At 41.4% G+C, this 21,441-nt stretch overlaps 2 protein-coding genes and 1 pseudogene across 19 annotated transcripts in view; 1 reads left to right on the plus strand and 2 right to left on the minus strand.

The window, feature by feature from the left end:
- HMG20A (high mobility group 20A) overlaps window positions 1–13,329 on the minus strand; it is a 67,700-nt gene extending 54,371 nt beyond the window's left edge. The window contains exon 1 of one of the 2 annotated variants that reach the window (XM_059058932.2): window positions 13,018–13,329. The gene's annotated coding sequence lies outside the window, so the exon portion shown is untranslated. The remainder of the gene's footprint in view (window positions 1–13,017) is intronic. The other variant, XM_059058933.2, reaches the window with a different exon arrangement.
- On the minus strand, window positions 1,882–2,499 carry LOC131753526 (histone H1.0-like; annotated as a pseudogene).
- A 491-nt stretch (window positions 13,330–13,820) lies between the features above and the next one.
- Window positions 13,821–21,441, plus strand: part of PEAK1 (pseudopodium enriched atypical kinase 1) — a 308,208-nt gene continuing 300,587 nt past the window's right edge. For 13 of the 17 annotated variants that reach the window (XM_067029393.1, XM_067029392.1, XM_067029391.1 and 10 more), the window contains exon 1: window positions 13,821–14,006. The gene's annotated coding sequence lies outside the window, so the exon portion shown is untranslated. Of the gene's footprint in view, window positions 14,007–14,410; window positions 14,556–21,441 lie in introns of those variants that run through there. The other 4 variants (XM_067029398.1, XM_067029394.1, XM_067029400.1 and 1 more) reach the window with 2 other exon arrangements.

The raw sequence follows: 21,441 nt of genomic DNA on the forward strand, positions 1-21,441 counted from the left end.
AAAACTGCCATGAAGGAAAAGAACAGAACACTATAGAAAAACAGTAGGAGATGTCACTTAAACAGGGGACCTCTCTGAAGAAGTAAAGTGAGAGCTGAATGTTAAGTACATTCCATGCTGAAGAACTAGGACTTGAGTGAGAACTTGGCGCTTTGGAAGAAGTGAAAGAAGGCTAGAGTGGACTGGAGTAAAGTGGTCAGGAGAGAGCAGCAGAGACTATATCCTGCGGAGACGTGGGGTTATCTTAAACATCTGAGTTTTCACCAAAGCGTAAGAGCAAACCTTTTAAGAATTCTTAAGAGCAGCATGATATGATATTTATGCTTTTTAAAGGATCATTCTAACTTCTATGTAAACAATGGATTGATGGGTAGTAAGAATGAATCCAGGAAGCTACCGTTGGGAAGCTACTGCAACAGTCCACCACAGCGTGACGGTGGCTTAGAATAGGGTATAGCAATGAAGATGTAGTACATAGGGTGGATTCAATATATTTAAGAGGTAGAATCAATAAAATTTTGTAGTGGTCTGAATGGTCCCAAGACTTTTTTTTCCCCTTGTTTTTTCAATTTTATTTTAAAGTCTGAAAATTACAAAGACAGCAAATTCTTCCAGGCACAAATAACACTTGTTTACAAATAAAAAGGCGAGGGAGGGAGATACACAATTGCGCGTTTTTCTATTTTATTAAGAAAAAGGGAGAGACGACTGTACAGGTTTTTTCTCCCAGCTCCCGGGTGTGAAACGTAAGTACTAGCCCTAGATGTGTATATATACATATACACACACATACACACAGACCTAGCTCTGTAAAACTACTTAGCAATTCAAAGTTGACTGCAGTATGTCTTACTGTCCACTCTCCGCCCTCCCCTCCTCCCCCATCTACAACTACTTAGACTCAGAAGTAAAGAGGTTGGGAGGTTTTTAAGTGGTGAGTGGCAGGGCTGGAGCACCACCAGACTGCTAAGCAAAGCCACCTCTTGTACAGGAGGAACCAAAAATCAGGGGAAAAGGAAAAAGGTCCTCCTAGGATACAATCCAATTGTGTGGAAAAACCCAAGTTTCAACAGGGCACACTGAGGCACTTGGCTGACTGACTCTCCACCCTTCCCCCAAATTTTCTACTCCTGTTTAACAGGAGACACTTGGAAGCCAGAGATCCCCACCCCCACCCCCACAGTGGCTAGTTTCCAGCTGGCTGAGAGACGTCACAGTTTCTCGGACCAGCTGTCACTTCAACCTCCTCCACGTCCCTAGGACAATAGGGAGGTCACTGGGGCAGACTAACAGAAGTGAGAAGGAACCTGGATTTGGACGCCCCACTGCTCACCACTGGGAGGTGGAAGTCAGCCTCGGGAGGGTTTTTTTCCACCTCCCTCCTTTGCTGTCCAGCTGCTGCCGCCTCTCTCCTCAGGGCCAAGGTTCTGAAACTCTCACAAGCAGTGCTCAACTTAAAGAAAACTCGATGGCCTCATAGGTACTCCTACAAACCGTACAATTCCTGGGCTCCCTGTCACCTAGCCACAAGAAGCTGCCTTGCCCATTCTCCCCCTGGCTGGCCCCGACCCCAGCTTTTACCTTCAGAGTGAACCAACCATGTAACTAAACAAAACACACAAACTCACACAAATCCCCAAACCCATAAGCAGATTAGTAACAAATTAACAAAACAAAATATAAGTACATTCTCATCATTACAGAGATGAGATTTGTTGTTGCTGTCCCTGCATAACTGGTTAAGGAAAAATGAATTATTGCCTAATTTCTGAGGTACACAAATTCTGTCTCTTTATAAAGTCAGAAGGGAAAGGGGCAAAGGGTGGCAGATGAGAACCAAGAGAGAAGAAAGGAGAAAAGTATTTACAAAAATAGGAGACAGGCAGGAGTGTCCACAAGGAAAGCCTCATTGTCACTTCTTCTTGCTGGCCCTCTTGGCACTGGACTTGGCTTTGGGCTTCACTGGTTTGGCCTTCTTAGGCTTGGATGACTTGACTGGCTTGGCTTTGACAGTCTTGGGTTTTTTGGTTTTCTTGGGCATGGCAGCCGGCTTCTTTTTGGCCTTCTTGACTGGGGTGGCTTTCGGCTTCTTGCATGGGGCTTTGGAGGCAGACTTCTTGGGCTTAGCAGACTTCTTTGGCGTGGCCACCTTCTTGACTTCCTTCTTTGTCTTCTTGAAGGCCACTGACCTCTTGGGCTCATCGTTCTTGGGCAGCTGGAAAGACCCTGAGGCACCCACCTTTTGGTCTGCTTGAGGACCCCAGTGGTGACCAAGTGCTTGATGGACAATTTGATCTGGGAGTTGGCATTCTCACCCACCTTGTAGTGGCTCTTGATGTACTTCTGGACGGACTGGTATGAAGAGCCAGCACAGTTCTCCGCCTGGACGGCAGCCACAATCATGTCTGAATACTTGGGGTGGTCTGTGGACTTCTTGGAGGCCTTGGCCCACTTGGGCTTGGCCGCAGGGATGGATGTGGAGTTCTCGGTCATGGTGGCCTGCCTGGTCCTGCTGTTGAAGAAGGCACCTTCCAAACGGCCAGCCCTCATAGGAAGCCGAGGAAAGCCTGATTCGGGATCTGCTCTGGTGCCTCTGGCTCCCAGGCCAGTCTGAGGCAGGCTCTTGGGTACCTTGCTCAGGTCGCGGTGCAGGGGGGGACTCGCTGGGCCGGGTCTGCGTGGCCCAGCCCCGCCGGTCTGTTGGTTAGTCTTGGCGCCTGGGTCTGCTTTAGCCTCCTCTGCCTCCCTTTTCCCAGCTCTGTGTCTCAGTCCCAAGACTTCTAATTGAGATATTAGTAGATATTTATGAAGATAAGATTTATAGAAATAAGGAAGACTGGAGATGTAGAATTAGGGAAAAGATCAAGAGTTTAATATTGAATATGTTCTTTTCTTGATCAGTATTGCTAGAGGTCTACACATTTTACTGATCTTTTCAAAGAGTGAACTCTTGGCTCTGTAGATATTTCCTATTGTGCACTTGTTTTCTATTTAATTAATTTCTACTTTTTATAATTCCCTTTCTTCTACTTACTTTGGGTTTAATTTGCAGTTCTTTTCCTAATTTCTTAAGAATGATATTTAAATCACTAGCTTTGGACTTTTTTCTCTTCCAGCATAAGCATTTAAGGCTATAAATTTCCCATCAAGTATAGTTTTAGCTGATTCACATATATTTTGATATACTATATTTTCATTACTGTTCTGTTGCAAATGTGTTTTAATTGTGATTTGTTTTTTGACCAAATGGGTCATTCAAAACATATTTTGGGGGGAGTTTCCTAGCTACTATTTTATAATCCATTTCTTACTTAATTGAACTGTAGTCAGATAACATATTCTGGATGAAATTTGTTGAGACTTGCTTTATGGTCTATCGTAAGATCTACTTTGTTAAATATCCCATGTGAACTTGAAAAAATATTTTTTGAAGCCATATTACTGGAATTAGATATATACAAATTTATAGTTCTCACATTTTCCCTGGTAGAATGACCCTTTTATAATTATGAAATAGTCTTCCTTATTTCTAGTTATTCTTGTATTCAAGTCTATTGTGTATAGAGGGTATAGTCCTCTAGGGAATGCTAATTGAGAGTCTGGGGTGTTTATAGGTCCTTTCTTCCTTGGAGGGACCTGAATTTTAATGTTTGCTCGTCAACATCATGAGATGGACAGAAATTCACTCTGCTTTATAGGGATTTTCTGCTTAGCTTGCTTAGCTTCTGCTCTGCTTAGCCTCTGACTCTGCAGCAAAATCATTTCTTGGTGCTTCCCTTCCCTACTAGGATCTTGGCCCCTCAGTCCAGGCCACCTGGGGACACCTAAACTCCAATTTTTATGTACTCAGCCCCATGAGACTACTGGCTCTCTACTCTTAGCAGAAATCCTCTGCTAAATTTCATAGATTCTTGTTCTGACCATGTATTCAGCAAATCCTTCAAGGGAAAAAGAGAAGCTTAGAACATCAACATTCTTTTTTGAAGTTCCCTTGGCTCCACAATTTTGGTTTAAGTCCTGGCTGCCTCAGTGGGTCTCTGATGCTTACCCTATTCTTTTCTTTTTTTAAATCCACCCTTTCATGTTGTTCTTGGCTTAAGGATTAGTCTGCAACAACCTAGTCCCTCAGAGCCAGGAATGGAAGTCATAGCTTTGATTCTCAATCAAAACTCTACTGCTTATTAGCTGTGTGACTTTGGCAAGTTATTTGACCAAACTATTTAAACATTCTGAGTTTCAATTTTCTCTTATGTAAATGAAAATAACACCATCTCATAAATGTTGTGAGGATGTGAAGATTAAATGAGATGTCTGTAAAGCGTCTAGTAACAAAAACACTTTAATGAGGGCTTACTATGTACCAGACACTTTATATGGATTTAATAACTTAATGTAGATATAGTTACTATCTCCCATTTCCTTTTCAAGATCACATACTAGTAAGTGATGGAGCTAGGACTTGACTTAAGAGCACTTTTCTTACTAACTACTCAATACTGCTTGTATAATATTGCTTTAGTATTGTGCCTGACACTGGTGTGTGCTCAATGAATGTCAATTATTATGATACAGAAAATACAATTGCTTCAGAAATATACTAATCAGATCAGTTTTTCTATTTTTTTCCTTGATTTATTTTTCTCCTTTTTCATTTTGGCATAAAGATACTTACAACATCTTTCAATATATTTTAAAAGAAGCTATTGTGAAAAATGAATGCCTGATAGCCTACTGAATGAATAGGTAATAATTTGCTTAACCATTATTCTATTGTTGGATATCTAGAAGGTTTCCATTTTTTAAAACAGAATAGATACCAGTGCCATTAACATTTTGTCCCTTTCACTATTTTCCTTACTTGAAGCATTTTCTCAGAATAAAATCCTATCAGTGGAATACTGGCTCAAGATATGAGCATTTTATTATTGCTGACACAACAGCTATATTGTTTTCTCAAAGAGTTGTAGTAATTGTGGTATCACTGGCAATAAAAATGAAAGGTTTGTGTCAAGAGAACATTAATTAAAGCTATGAAGTATAGGAATGAAGGAAGAGTGGAGATGGAAAGAGAAGGGAGATATAAATTTTGAGGCTATGAAAGAAAAAAGTGGAGTATCTGGATACTATTGGTATTTCTTGTGAAGCAAGGGGTATTAGTTTCACTTAAAGGAGTAGGGATGGAAGAAAATGGCTGGACTTTGTTGAAAATTCCAAATGCTTAAATACAAATACACATATGTACATGTCATAATCTTTCAAGAGTAATGTTTCTATGATAGTTTTCAAAAGATCTGTGTCTTCCACCCCACCTCAATGCAATCTGGGATACTAGATGTAATTTACAGATGGACTATCTGATACATTAGGGTTCAACCTGATCTTCAGTATCACTTCTTATTCTAACCTATCACCAAACATTTAGTAATTTGGTGTGTGGATCTTTATTACTGTTGTTTTAAAACACACAGAGAAATGATATCTTTTAAGAATAACATATTAAATTATAAAAAATTATAATACAAATTACAAAACAAACAGATTGTTGTTTTCACTTAGCTCCATTTAGCAAAATGTACTCGGAAGCAGGAGGCCTATGTTCTAGGGCCCATTGTGTGACTTTATTTGGTGTGTAATTTTGGGCCTTAATTGTCTTACCTATATATTGGGGTATTTTATCTGACTAAAAGCCAGCATTAGAACATGGCATCTCTTGTTTTATATTCCTGACGTAAATTTGTCTAGTGAGCACACTATATTGAATAAAAATGAAAGAATCTCTCTTCCTTCGCTAATATGTACTGTACTTTGACTATCTCATTAACCTTGTTATCATGTTAGACTTGTTATTTTAAAAGTTACTTGGGCTTCCCTGGTGGCGCAGTGGTTGAGAATCCGCCTGCCGATGCAGGGGACACGGGTTCGTGCCCCGGTCCGGGAGGATCCCACATGCCGCGGAGCAGCTGGGCCCGTGAGCCATGGCCGCTGAGCCTGCGCATCCGGAGCCTGTGCTCCGCAACGGGAGAGGCCACAACAGTGAGAGGCCCGCATATCACACACACACACACACACACACACACACAAAGTTACTGAAAAAAAATAGTTACTGAATACTTTGTGGGCCTGAGGGCCATTTCGTCTGTTTCTTCTACCATCAGATGACTCTCAATGTATATACTTAAAGGCAGCTGCTTTCCTACTACTATCTTCCTCCCACTTTGCTCCTATCATAGATTTTGTAGTAGTACGTACCTGTTCATCAGGGAGAAACAGAAAGGGCCTTGAAAATTTGGGCTTAAAGAGAGTCCTTCCTCTCTTTGTCTATGTGCTATAGCCTCCCCAATAAAAAAATAAAATAAAACATTTTCTCTGCTAACTGCTTCACTATGTTCATACATAAGTAAGCGCCTGCTCGTCCAAGTTCCATTTCAGATTTCTCTTCCAGTTTCCATTAGCCTCCATTAAATTTTAGTAGTGATACTGAGAGATCATGGAGTGTAAGACTGATAATCGGCCCCATTCAAATCCTATCTCTGTCATTTACTGGTTAAGTGACTTTGGGCAAGTGACCTAACCTCTCTAAGCCTCTATCTTCTCATATGCAAAGTGAAGTTAGTTAATACCTACAACACCAAATTATGAGAATTAAGTTAGTTGAATGGGAATTGGAATTATGGCTAAATGTAGTTTAAATGTGAATATCATTTAGAAAATAAGGAGAACACCACTGAATAAAAGTAGTTTTTGAGCTGATTCAAATTAGAGGCTGGTTTGATTCCTAGGGTCCTTAAAAATCCATACCCTTTAAGGAAGCTATTCCAGATGAGGTAGCAAATATAAAGGCTTTGAATTCCTTCATGCTCCAACAGATGCCAATTCCATGGTACAGAAACACTTAACCATATTAGAAGCAATAACCAAAGAGAAGAATAATTTTATGCCTATCCAATTAGCCAAAAATTTTTGCTGGTGAAATTGTGTTTAAAATAACACAGCTGTATGTTGCTGGTGGCATCAGAAATTAGCACAACCTTTTAGAGAAATAATATAGCTATTGTATCAAGAACTATAAAATGCCCATACTCTTGGAACGAATAATCTCACTCATAAGACTTTATTCTAAGAAAATAATTCAATAAGGAAAGTAACTATGATTTTATTTAATAGTGCCTGGCACATAAAAGGTACTCAAGTACTTCTTCAAATGAATATCTTCATGTGTACTGACTTCTCCAAATCACTGCCCTTGGTTCCTTCCCATTATGATCTAACTATTTACATTATATGGGGATAGTTTTAGAATCAAACTAATATTTTTGTCTAGTCTCTGTTCTCCCATCTTCTCCAGTAACTTCACTGGTGATTGCTATCAGACTCCCTTACGATACTTTCACCATCTGAACTTAGTTGACCTTCACACTGAAACTAAGTTGACCACATACCACATCCTTGACCCAATCAAAAAGAAATGTGAAGCTGCCTTCAAGTTCCTAAAGTGTTGTTCTTCTTTGTCAACACCCTTCTAGTCTAATCATTCACCTCACTGCCTGCTTCATAAGACACAAATAGCCAGAAACCTTCACATACATCCTCACCTGAACCTCAACATACATTTAGTCCTGTACCTAGATACTTACATTTCCCTCTAGGATCTAAGAATTATCACCTCCTGCTTTCCTTCTAGCCCCATCCAAAATCCAAATTCTTCAAGTTTATGTATTGCCCCCTCTCTTTTTTAACAGTATAATTCACATACCATAAAATTCACCCCTTCAGTGTACAATTCAGTGGTATTCAGTATATTGGTATACAAGGTATTTTAGTATCAAGGTTGTGCACTCATCATCACTATCTAATTACAGGACATTTTCATCATCCCCTCAAAGAAATCCCATAGACATTAGCAGTCACTCCCCATCCCTGCCCTCCACTCCCTGGCACACTAATATACTTTCTGTCTCTATGGATTTGCTTATTCTAGACATTGCATATAAATGGAATCATACAGTATGTGGCTTTTTGTGTCTGGCTTCTTTCATTTTAGTGTAATATTTTCAAGATTCATCCATTTTACAGCATGTATCAATCCTCTATTCCTTTTTATTGATGAATAATTTTCCACCGTATGACTATACTACATTTTGTTTATTCATTCATCAACTGATGCACATTTGGTTTGTTTCCATTTTTTGGCTCTTATGAATAATGCTGCTAGGAACATCTGGGGAGAAGTTTTTGTGTGAACACATTTCTAATTCTCTTGGGTATGTAACTAGGAGTGGAACTGCAAGTTAAGTATCTCTTGATACCTAAATCTATTTGTTTCTGAGTTCAGACAGCCTGGGATATCTCTCAAAATACAAACAACTCTACACTGACTCCCTACCCCACCTTCACTCAAACACCTTCAGTCTTCAGAATCTGTACGTATTAATTACCACTTAGTTCTTTCCAATTAAATTGAGGGCAGGGATCAGTTCTCATAGGTCTCATCATATAGTAGGTGTTTAATACATGCTCAATATATTGATACCCTATGCTCACAAATGGGAGAATTACCCTTTCATTCAGCAGATCTTTGAGTGTCTACTGTACATGGGTCACTGTGTTTACTACTTGCTATAAATAGTGGACAAATGTTATTGATCAGTTTCATCTACCCCAATTGCCAATTCAACTCCACAAATATTTACTGAATACTCATGATGTGAATGGCATTGTGCTAGGTTTGACAGCAGACAGATAGGAATATGTTATAGTCTGCAGACTTTTATGACAGTCCATAAATTCTACATATGACAGTACAGGAACAACAGAAACATACAACAACAGCAGTAGCACTGTATGTTATATGCCGTAAGAAAAGTACAAAATGCTCTGGAGGATCAACAGACACACATATGGTTGGGAGAATGGACAGAGAAGAGGACAGACATCAGACAATACTTCTTTGAAGCTGAAGGTGGTACTTGAGAAAGGGCCACAAAGAAGGTGGCATTCTGATAGATAAGGATTCCCAGGAAAAGAGAAAGTGTTCCACACAGAGAATAGCATGAACAAAGATAGAAAAGCCTGGATACTGTATAGAATTTTTTTTTTTTCAGAGACCAATCTAGTTAGGGATGTGTAGATGGGTAATGACAGAAGAGTCTTGAATATTAGGCTTAGTATTTAAATAGGTTTAGAAGAATGATTCAAAAAGTCTTCCAATAACAATTCAAATTACTTTAGTGATTCCTTAACCTTTTCTTGAGACTTTTCTATTATGCTTATTATCTAAAATAATCATGGAAATTAGTGATTTCTCCTTCCACAAGGAACAAAAAATGAACTCTTGACAGCTAAGTGAGCATGCTTAGCTCACTGAGACTGGGGAAGGATGAATTTGAATAATTCTAGCACTGCATCCCCATACTTCGGGGAATATGTAAGGCTTAAAACAGACATGTAGGCAAATCCCAATAGCTAGAATAACAGAAGCAAGCTGGGGGAAAAATAATAGCATTCATTAAGCTGCTAACACCAGGCACTGTGCCAGGTGATTTACATATAATATATTTGATCCACCAAATAACCTCATTTAAGTTTATGGCAAGTGAGGCTCAGAGAGGTCAAGTAAATTGTTAGAGGTTACCAAGCTAGTAAGAAGCTCAGCCAGTAAAATGTAGACATCACTTTTGAACCCAGGCCTGTCTGATCCCATATTTTCTCCATTGTTCACGTTTATTTGTGAACAAAGGAGGCTAGAATGGTAGGGTCATGATGCATGCATCAGAGAAAAGGGTTGAATATTTAACACAGGGGCTTTAATCATCTGGAGAAAAATTAGACTGAAATATTCAAAACTGGGTTTAGAATGTCTTAGAGATCAAGACCAAGAGAGATCAAGCTTATGGCTGTTTCTTGATCAGTCTGAACAATGATCACACTATAGAGCTTATTTAGGAATATCCAGGGAGCAAAATTCCAGTTTTGATTTGGAAACTAGAGAGTAAACTCCAAGAGAATACGGATATTTGTCTGTATTCACTGATGTATTCCAAGTCCCTAAAACAGAGACTAGTATACAGTAAGCACTCAATAAACTTTTCTTGAAATAATGAAAAGTCACGTAAGGGGTATTCTTGTTTGAATACTCTTGAAGGCCCTGAAATAAAGACAGCAGAACAGTAGGTTTAAAAACCATTCATGTTGTTAGCATATTCTCTTTAACACTCATCCCATGGCAAAAACAAGCAACTACCAAAACAACAAACATACAAAAAAGCAATAGTTGTAAAACAATAGCATGATTTTTAAAAGGTAGGTAGACAAAAGAATGAAAAGACCCTTTTGTATTATAGATATCATCTAGTACTTCATGGGTAATCAAATTTCAGTGAGATGGAATCCAGAATTTTGACCTACTGTTTTAATATTTCAAACTGCTGTGAGCTGTGAGCGGTATATCCAATGACTGCTTTTTGGAAATGAAAATGGTTATCTAATCTAAATATTCTGAAAAAAAATGGACAATCTATTATTGATGACACGGAATGAAATGAAAACCTCAAATTCATTTACTTAAAGAAATAACAGAGTACACTTACAAAAGTCTTTACTTTTCTAATTTTGATAGTATGTTTCTATTAGAACATGCAAAGAAAACTGCAACAAAGAACATTAAGAGGAAAAAAAAAGCCTTTGGAAGACAGCAAGTCTCTCTACAGAAACACTTTTAAAAAGAATAAAAGCAGGTTCCATGAACTTCCCTCTATTTTTCACAAGCTTTTCTAATATTTCTTCTTTGATGGAACCAATGAATAACTGCCTGTTATCACAAAACATCTTTTTTCAAATATGTGCTTTAAAAATTGCTTTCTTCTGAACAGACAGTTCTTCAAGCTGCTCAAGACTCTCAGCTGCAACAAGTTTTCTTATTTCTCTTATACTACATTTCTTCCCTGGAATAGTATAAAGACCAATTTTAAAAACTCCTTTGCTTTCCAAAGATAATTTCCTAAAGGCAATACTGCTGTATCGCAATCAATATCTTAACTATCTTTTCTCTATCTATTTCATTTAGTTCCACAATCTTTACTCACTTCAGTAATTCTTAATACTGTAGTTTAATAGTTTAATTTGTCAGGGTGATCATATCATAGATTCTTCTATATTACACTAATATAGAAGATAATGAACACTTTCTAATCAATTAATAGTTGCTTGAGGCAGTCTACATGTCCCTAACCTTCTACTAATAACAACACAGACATAATTGTGTCTTGCCTTTTCAACTTCTGCAGAAATTCTATAGTCCTTCAAAAGATAACTCACTGATTTTAGGGTCTTAGTTTTTTGGTTTTTTTAAAAATATCTATAGAAAGTTAAAACATATATTTTTTCCTTACTGTAACATTTAAGTTACAGTTGTTTAAACATTTTAGTTTAAGTCACATTTTCTAATCAACTCTAAACAAACTAGCTTTCGAAAAGAACCAGAATTAAAACAATTGCAAATTCTGAGGGCAGATTAGGTGACAACCCCAAAGGATAAAATACACAGGCCTTATTCTTTAAAAAATTCTTGAAAGACATTACAGTTCACTTGATATTCTAAAATTACCGAAGTTGTTGAGATTTCATAAACTCCAAATAGATTGATTCCTTCAGTACCCTTCCCACCCCAACCTACCAAGTACTGTGGTACTTGAAAACAGGCGGCAATCCCCGGTGGCGCAGTGTTTGAGGGTCCGCCTGCCGATGCTGCGGACACGGGTTCGTGCCCCGGTCCGGGAGGATCCCACATGCCGCGGAGCGGCTGGGCCCATGAGCCATGGCCTCTGAGCCTGCGCGTCCAGAGCCTGTGCTCCGCAACAGGTGAGGCCGCAACAGTGAGGCCCGCGTACCGCAAAAACAAAACAAACAAAACAGAAGCCAAGAAGTCAAACTGTTGACTGTTCATTACCACTTTATGTATAGTTTCTTATAAAACATTGAGAATATAGGAAAAACAGAAAATTCTGGTATTCATCTTTTGTCCTTTGTGAGCCAAATTTTCCCCCTCCTTAAAATCTGAGCTGACTCTCATGATCCTTGCACCATGCCTTGAAACTACAAAGTGCAGACACCATTTTTTAATCAGTGCTGAATTTAATTAAATCACAAAAGGGGAAAATGTACTACAGTGCAACTTTCACAGTTGTTACGTGTAAGTTACCTATAAGAATTTTTAAAGCTGAGGAAGTTGTTTTCAGGCCCAGGGCAGAACCTGTAGCCTAAAATCAACAGGTCTAAGGATTTAAGATCCCGATCACATCAGTTAAGGTAACACCAAGTAACTGAGTACTTCAGTATATTTTCACTCCGATAAGGTGAAAATGCTTCATAATTTATGTAAAATATTGAGTCCTGTAATAAACGACCTCCTTAAGAGTAGCTACAGAGTTCCTGTGGCATGTCAAGGCAGAGAACACCCCTAAACCCCACTAAGTCAAAGTTGGACTTGAGTAAGGGAGAAGGGGTGGGCAATTCATGAGTCACACAAGAAAGCATGTCGTACTGTAGAGACGAGTAAAGAGTTTTAACAAGGGGTTTCGAATTCTTTGAATAACGCATTAAGAAAATTCTGTTGGGGAGAAAATTTTCCTCTTACACATGGAACCAAAAGTCACATAAATTCTGACTGGAGGCTGGTGATTAGCACAACTTCGTGGAATAACCTAACTTTTCACGTAAGACACAATCCCAAAGCTTTAAGATACCGTCTATGCATATGGCACCAAGCATCACCTTTTCAAGCCCTCGCCGGCACAGGAAGTGGGTTGGACACCCCAACCCATCACCCTACCCCCACAGGAAGTGAGTTATGTTCCCCCCTCCCCAGAATGGCCTTCCTCCCCTCCCCCAACCGGAAGTGAGGCGCCCCCATTCAGTCGGCCTCAAACCGAGACAAACCAATAACAGCAAAAGAGGGATGATCTTCAAGGGGTGAAGGGCACATCCACTGTGGCCACCCCCAAGCTCGCCTTGCTTACTGACCTGCTGACGACAGGGGTAGGCAGGGGCCTGGGGCCTAAAGAAAGTCCCTGGCACAGGGGACAATTCCCTGAGCCCCTCTCAATCGCCTTCACTCTTCTCACTGCGTCGCCTCACAGCTTGACAAAAATTCCTCCGCAGTACTTTATTTTGATGTCTTTTCTTTCCCTTTATCTAATCGCTTAACCACCTTCCCACAGGTAACTTCTCTAATCGCAGCACTTAAGGCTGTTCTGGTGAGGAGAAAAATGAAATATTATTCCCCATACCTTCAGAAAAATGGAGGGATTATTTTGTTCAAAGGAGGCGAAGGACTACGTGATTACGCAAGGTGAGACTTATTTTCGCGGAGGTTTCTGGGAGATGTAGTTTTTTACATTGCTAAGGCCTGAAGAAAGTATTGGGACTTAAATTGGTTATTACTATGTGCTGGAATCCTTGAAGACACATATCCTGTATTCGACGGTAGGCAGACCTAAGGGGCTTAGGCACCAAATGGACCAATATTTCGTTCCCTTTTTTCTCCTGGTACGTAATTGAACTGAAATTTCCCTTCACGCCGGCCCAAGGTCCTGGTCGTCCCGCCCTCTTCCTTTGGCCACGCCTCCCTCAGCCAATCAGACGCTCTCTAGGTCTCTTCCTCTGGAGGTAGGAACGCGAGAGGAGGGGCCTCATGGTGACTCCTCCCTCAGGGCTGAGGAGAGACTGGGAGAGGGCTGTGGCCTCGTGCGCGCGCGCGCGTGTTCGCTCAAGGAGCGCGGCAGCGGTGCGCGCGCGGAGGGGCGGTGCGCGGGGCTGGGAGGAGGCGGGCAGGCTGGTGGGCTGGGCGGTCTACGGGCGGCCGGGAGCGCGCGGTGGACTCGGCGGCGGCTAGTAGTTAGTTAGTTGTTGTTAGTCAGTGTCAGTTGCTCGGCGGTGGCGGCCGCGGTCACCAGGAAGGGTACTAGACGGCCGGCGAAGGTAATCACCGCGGCGGCGTGTGAGCCCCTCAGGTAACTGGGGCAAGGTTGCCCACGTCGCCTCCTTTCCCTTCTCCTCTCGCGCCGGCTTGTGGGACCTGGGTCGCCGAGGGGTGAGGGTGCTGACCTGGGGGAATCCGGGCGGGGCGGCGTGGGGTCTGGGTGGCGCCGCCGCGGGGGCTTTGGCGGCCGGTCCGGCCAGGCGCGGGCTCTCCGGCCACGGCCACCCCCGCGCCCTGCCGCCCCCGGAGCCCGCTGGCGCCGCGCGCCCCCAAGCCCCCCCGCTCCCGCCCCCTCTCTCGGTGGCTGTGGCGGCGGCGGCCCCGGCAGCTCGGCGCCCCCCAGAGGAGGGAAAGTTGGGACCTGGCGGCGAGGGACGCTCCCGGGCGCGGCTGGAAGGCTGCTGGGGAAAGTGAATCCTGGAGGAGCCGGACGCGGTGAGGCTGGGGCAGGAAGGACTCCTTTCGCTACTGCTAAGTCTGCACGGACATCCACCTCCAAACCCGGGAGGATCCGGCGCAGCCTGGCCAGCAGCGCCAGGGTGAAACACGGTGGCTCTTTGCCTGCGCACTTCGCTCTTCGGTTTGTGAGCCCCCTAACGTGAGGGTTTCCTCGGTTTTGGGGGGATTTTGAGTGGTTCGTTGGGTCAGTTTTGTTTCTCCTTCGCCCTTTGACTCGTCCGTTCTTGCAACTTTTCTCACCTCCCGCGATGAGGGCTTGCCGTCTGAGCCCCTTCTCTACCCCCTCCCTGTTGCCTGCACCATCCGTCTGAGAGCTTGATTTCGTTTTTCCTTTGACTGCATTAAAGACTGCTGAGAGCAACAGGAAAGAGGAGCCCTCCCACCTTTAAATGTTAACTTTTTTGCAATACGTTGTGTTTTTTAAGATACCCGTTTAGGAATTTGAGAGCTGTGGAATGGAGTTATTGCAAGGTAGGGGTTGAGGGGATAGTGACGAGTTAAAGGAAAACTATGATTTCATCTTTATTGCCCTTGTTATATAAAGCCTAATACATTTTTCTTGTTCCTCTGTTAAATGTGGTAAGATTATACGTTGAATTAAATACTTGGAGATTTACATGAAAGGCTATTTTTAGGTAATTGTATGATGTATGTCCACAGCTTTTCACCTGAATTGGGATTGCCTTGAGGATTCTGTTTTGGGGCCTACCTCTTGATTTTTGTTCAGCCACAACGCCTTTTTTTCCTTTCTTTTTTTCCCCCTGATAAATGAAATGATGTGGTAATGTGTATAGTCGGAGAACCCATATTGCTCTCTGCAGCGTAGAAGTGAAAACCGTGAATTATCCATAGGGGTAAAACTTTCCATGAGCAATCTTGAATACTTGCTTCACGATGGCTTCTCTATAATCTCAACATTTCTAGATAGCTCAGTCCACTGACTACCCTAATTACTTTCTGAAGTGCCTGGCACTTCTCTTCGGTGACTCGTTTAGTAAAATGTAATGGCAAGTATGGTACATTTTCTTGACTTCAGAGATGGGAGTTGTAGCCTCGACCCAGAACAGTTAGCAATGGAAGCAGAATTCATACCATTGCTAGTGAGTTTTGGCTATGACCAACTCACAAACTATGTGAAAAAAACAAACATCTTTCCAAAACTGTCAGAGGGGAAGAGGGAAAATATTTTATCATGTCTTTATTTTTGGAGACTCTAACATGACTATATTATATGGGGAAAAAATGTCAAGTTATTTCCTTTAAGCCTTTTTGATGTGTGGTCCTCTTCTTCATCCCTTCCCCGCCCCCGCGCATTTATGGTTTGACATTTATGTTTGGCTGGGTTCCAGGATGGGAAGAAAAGTATTTTCGTGAAAGGAAAAGATAAGATTGCTTTGAACTATTATGATACTGTGACTATTCATTTTACCCAGAGATAGTACAGAAAAACTTCCTCCATAATTTTTGTACCCCATTAACATTCTGTCAGAAGTCATTTTTAAGAGTCTACCCTGAGGCCCATAAAGAAATAATGCCACTTCATAACTGTTCCTGACAATCACATTAAAAAATGTGTTCCTGGAATGTGTTGTATGTGTTCTCATATAAACATTTATCTTTGTACGTTTATGATAATGTAAATATTTAAGTCTGAGAGCTTAAAAATTTTATTTGCTTATTTGCATACATGTTTTTCAGCATATAGCAGTGCCAACCATATTTGTCAAATAAGCATCATCCATAAATTCATGCTTTGGCACATTTCATATAATAACTCTTCTAAATTGTTCTGTGGTGAAGCACCATGAGATTAGTCTTTGCTTCATAAGAGAGATTTGTTGTTTTAAACTGTAATGATGCTGTGTTTAAGTGGAACAGGTGCTGGGCTCTAGCTGTTTGTGTTGAAACCTGCCAAATCATACTCTTTTGTTGGATGGGTTATTTGAATAATTTAGGAACCAAACTGTGGCCCCTGGCATGACAAGTTTAGTTCAAGGCTCCATTTCACTGCTGCAAATTCCTGTTTTCACTGTAAGAGGTGGTTGTGTGTGATGAGCTTTCTTTTCTTTTTTTTTTCCGGTATGCGGTCCTCACTGTTGTGGCCTCCTGTTGCGGAGCACAGGCTCCGGATGCGCAAGCTCAGCGGCCATGGCTCATGGGCCCAGCCGCTCCACGGCATGTGGGATCTTCCCGGACCGGGGCACAAACCCGTGTCCCCTGCATCAGCAGGCGGACTCTCAACCACTGTGCCACCAGGGAAGCCCCGAGCTTTATTTTCTTATTGCTCTTCTCTTTACTTTAATTCCTATTCCCTACCGTCGTTCTGATCCTTTCATTACTGGAGCTCTTGGGAAAGTCTAGACTCCTTTGCTAGTTTGTTTTCCTTGGAGAAATTCTAGTAACTTTCAGGTCAGGAATAGATAGTTCACATTTGTTCAGCAAATATTTTGAGTGCCTTTTAAGTGGTAAACGTGGTGGTAAGCCCTGAGTATATGTAGAATGATATGCCTTTTTGCAAGGAGCTTATAGTTTAGGAGGAGAAGATAGCTGATAACCAATAATTATAATGTGGAGTGATATATAACAGGTGTAAGCAGATTCCTATGGATGGAAGCACAGAGCAGGAGGGGTAGTTGACTAAGACTTGGTATCTTGGGAGGGGCGTGTCCCAAAATGCATCTTAGTGGGTTACCTGAGCTAATCTTCAAAAATAGATAGCACTGGGCTTCCCTGGTGGCGCAGTGGCTGAGAGTCCGCTTGCCAATGCAGGGGACACGGGTTCGTGCCCCGGTCCGGAAGATCCCACATGCCACGGAGCGGCTGGGCCTGTGAGCCATGGCCGCTGAGCCTGCGCGTCCGGAGCCTGTGCTCGGCAACGGGAGCAGCCACAACAGTGAGAGGCCCGCGTACCGCAAAAAAAAAAAAAAAAAAAAAAAAAAAAAAAAAAAAAAAAAAAAAAAAAAAGAGAGAGCAGTTAACTAGGTTCAGAAAAAGGGAAAGGACATTCTAGACCAGCGCTGTTCTGTAAAAATATAATAATACAAGTCACAAATGTAATTCACATATGTATTTTAAAATTTTCTGTTAACCATGTTACAAAAGGAAAAGGTGAAATTAATTTTAGTAATATATTTTATTTAAGCTGATATGTCTAAAATTTTATTTCAATCTGTAATCACTATAAAAAAGCATTATTGAGATATTTGACATTCTCTTTTTCATAATAAGTCTTCAGAATCTGGTATGTATTTTATACTTATACCACATCTCAGTTGCGTCTAGCCACGTTCAAGTACTCAGTAGGCACAAGTGGACAGCAGAGTTTTAGAACAGGGGCTGATGAAGTGATAAGAAGCCAAATCACTGAATGCCTTATGAACCAAACTAAGGAGCTTTAACTTTGTCCTGAAGGCTGTGAGAATTTAGTGGGGGGAAAAATTATGCTGTGATAGAATCATATTTGTGTTCTAGGCAGTGAGGTGAATGCTGGATTAGAGAAGGGCAAAACCGGAAGCAAGCCCAGTTAGGAAGCCATTCCTGATAAGAAATGATGAGAGATGTAGAAGAGGGGTGGATGTATAAGAGGTTTAGGAAGTATTATCAACAGGATAGGGTAAATAATGAGATTACAGAGTTGAGCAAGATTGAAGATTTAGCATGATTCCCATACTTCTGTTGTGAGCTACTGAATGGGGCAGACAACTAAGAGAAGCCAAACATCTGTGCCAGACAGACCAAAGCTGAAAAAAAAGAACTATGAGAGAATTGTCACAGAAGCTGAGGGAGGAGAATATTTCAAGGACTAGGAGTGGACAATACTGTATCCTGCCATGATAAGGCCAAGTAAGATAACTGAAAAAAGTTCCTGAAACTTGGTGATTAAGTCATTTGTAACTTTAGCTAGAGGAGGTAGCTACATTGTAGTGCTTTGCGGGTAAGGGGGTTGAAGAGTCAATGACTGCTAGGAAGGTAGCTAATTGATAGGGATACAGTGTTTTCAACAAAGGACTGAACAAATAGTATAGGTGAAGGGAGATGCAGGGGATTTAGAGAAGTTTACTCCTTCTCCCCCTTTTTTAAATTAAGAGGATCTTGGGCATGTTTATGTGGGATTGGAAAGCACCAGTGGAGGGGAGAAATTGAAGCAGTGTGGGGGAGGCGGAGAGATGGGGGACAGAGGTGATTGATGGAGCCAGGATTTGGAGACAGTAGGAGGGGATGGGATCCAAGGCATAGGTAGAGAAGTTGGCCTTGGGTAGGAGATGATTTTCCTTTTTCATTGAACAGAAAGGAAGGAGGTGAAGTTTGAGGCACTGTAAATAAGTTTCTAAATGATAGGGGCAGGAAGGAGAACGAGTTGATGTGTCATATCATTTTTGAGTACCTGCTTAGAATGATGGGGAACATGGTAGAATAGGGGTTCTTTAAAAAGAGAGTATAGGGCTTCCCTGGTGGCGCAGTGGTTGAGAATCCGCCTGCCGATGCAGGAGACACGGGTTCGTGCCCTGGTCCGGGAGGATCCCACGTGCCGCGGAGCGGCTGGGCCCGTGAGCCATGGCCGCTGGGCCTGCGCGTCCGGAGCCTGTGCTCCGCAGCGGGAGAGGCCACAACAGTGAGAGGCCCGCGTACCGCAAAGGAAAAAAAAAAAAAAAAAAAAAAAAAAAAAAATAAATAAATAAATAAAAAATAAAAAGAGAGTATAAGTGTATAACAGCTTCCAAGGGAATGGTGCAGGGGGAGTCAGACAGACACGACTAGGATAATGAAAAAGGATTGTCAGGTAGCATTGAGGACCCATTTGAAGTTGTAGACCTTGGATTTGTAGGGATACCAATTTGCATGGTTTTATTTTTCTTCAGCACTGATAACTCTGGGTATGTACAGCTGAAGAAACCATTGAATACTCACAAGAGCTCATAAGGTAGGTACTGTTGTTATTCTCCTTGATTGTAAGATGAACAGCTGGTGTTCAAACCCTGGTAGTTCAATTCCAGAGCCCAGGCTGTTACCCACTGCTTTGCAGATGCCTGCTTGGTAGAGATACCTAAAGGGCAATTGGTTGAGGGAATTAATGGTGTTAAGGACTGTGACTGAAATGAACTGTGGAGTCCAGGTTGGTTCATGAGCAGGAATCATAGAAGGGGTGATTCAACTGGGAGAAAATGAAGGGCGTGAAAGTTAGAGGTCAGTGTGAAGCCAAAGAACTAGTGAAGAGGGAGCAAAAATATTAGCTTTTACTTATGGATTACCTACTATGTGCTAGACACTTTAATACCTTATTTCTAATCCTAACATAAGTGTTATTAATCTTACATCCATCCCTTTGTCATTCTCCTTCAGATGAAGAAACTGAGGATTAGAAAGGTTAAGTTACATATCCAGAGAGACACACACTATCAAGTGATAGAACCAGGATCCAATACCCATTCTTTCTTCTCCAAACCATACTGTTCTCAAGTAAGGAGATAAGAAAGAAAATGCAGTAATGATGAGAAGTGGTAGAACGACACTGGGATGTTAAATTTAGGACTTCAAAGGTGTATCATTCATTTAACAAATGTTTGTTGAGCTTTAGGTGCATGCTAGGCATTGTTCTAGGTGTAGAGGTTATAGTAGTGAACCAAACAGACAAAAATCCCTGCCCTCGGGGCTCTTACATTCTAGAGCGGGTGAGACAGACATTAAACAAAATAAGTAACTTTGTTATATAGTATTAGAAGGTGATAGATAGGTGCTGTGGAGAAAAATAAAGCAGGCAAGAGGGATAGGTATGCCAAGGGGTGTGTGCACTTTTAAAAAGGATGTCTGGGAAGGACTTGGTGAGGAGTGAGCAAAGGCTTGAAGGATGGAGGTAATCAGGAGGTCTAAGAAATCACTAGGTCTAAGAAACAGTTTGCATTGGCCCTGAAGCAGAGGTGTGCTTGGTGTATTCCCAGAATGCTAAGGGGTCAGTGTGCCTGGACTGGAGTGAATAGAAGAGTAGAAAGTGGTTTCTACTTTGTGGAGAAACAAAGTGGAGAGATAACTGGGTCCAGATTACGTAGAGCCTGTAGAACATTGGAAGGACTTGGGTGTTTATTTTTTGAGATGGAAACCATTACAGGTTTTTGAGCAAAGTGACATGATCAGATTTATGCTTTATAAACTTCACTCTGGCTACTGTGTTGAAAGTAGTCTAAAGAGGTGAAGAGTAAAAACTAGAAGATCAGTTAGGAGGCTGTCTTTAAAAATCTAGTTGAGGGTTAGTGGTGTCTTAGACTAGGAAATTGATGAGAAATGATTGGATTTGGATATGTTTTTAACTTTTTATTTTGAAATAATTTTAGATTTACGGAGGAGTTGCACAGATAATGCAGAGTTCCTTTATGCCAGTGTTTCTCAGCCTCAGCCTTACTGACATTTTGGACTGGCTAAATCTTTATTGTGGGAATTGCCCAGTGCTATACAGGATGTTAAGCAGCATCCCTGGTCTCTATAGATGCCAGTACCATACCCCTGTTGTAACAATCAAAAATGTCTTTAGACATTGCCACATGCCCCCGTGGGGCAAAATTGCTCCTATTAAGAATCACTGCCATATACCCTTCATCCTTTTCCCCCTAATGTTAACATCTTACATAACCGTGGTACATTCGTCAAGCTAAGAAATTAACACTGGTACAATGCTTCAGACAAACTGCAGACTTTATTTGTATTTCACCAGTTTCCCCACTAATATGCCTTTTCCATTCCATTATCCAAACCAGGATACTACTTTGCTTTTAGTTGTCAAGTCTCCCTTATCTCTTCTAATGCATGACAGTTTCTTGGTCTTTCCTTACCTTTTATGACCTTGATACTTTTTTTTTTTAAAGAGTACTGGTCAAGTATCTTGTAGGATGTTCCTCAATTTTGGTTTTCTGAGATCTTCTCATGATTAGTTTTAGAGGTTTGAGGAAGAGTATCACAGAGTGGAGTGCCCTTCTTATCATGCCATAGAGGAGATCCATGTTATCAACATGACATCA

Source organism: Kogia breviceps, chromosome 3 (genome assembly GCF_026419965.1).
Source record: "Kogia breviceps isolate mKogBre1 chromosome 3, mKogBre1 haplotype 1, whole genome shotgun sequence".
Classification (NCBI taxonomy): Eukaryota; Metazoa; Chordata; class Mammalia; order Artiodactyla; family Physeteridae; genus Kogia; species Kogia breviceps.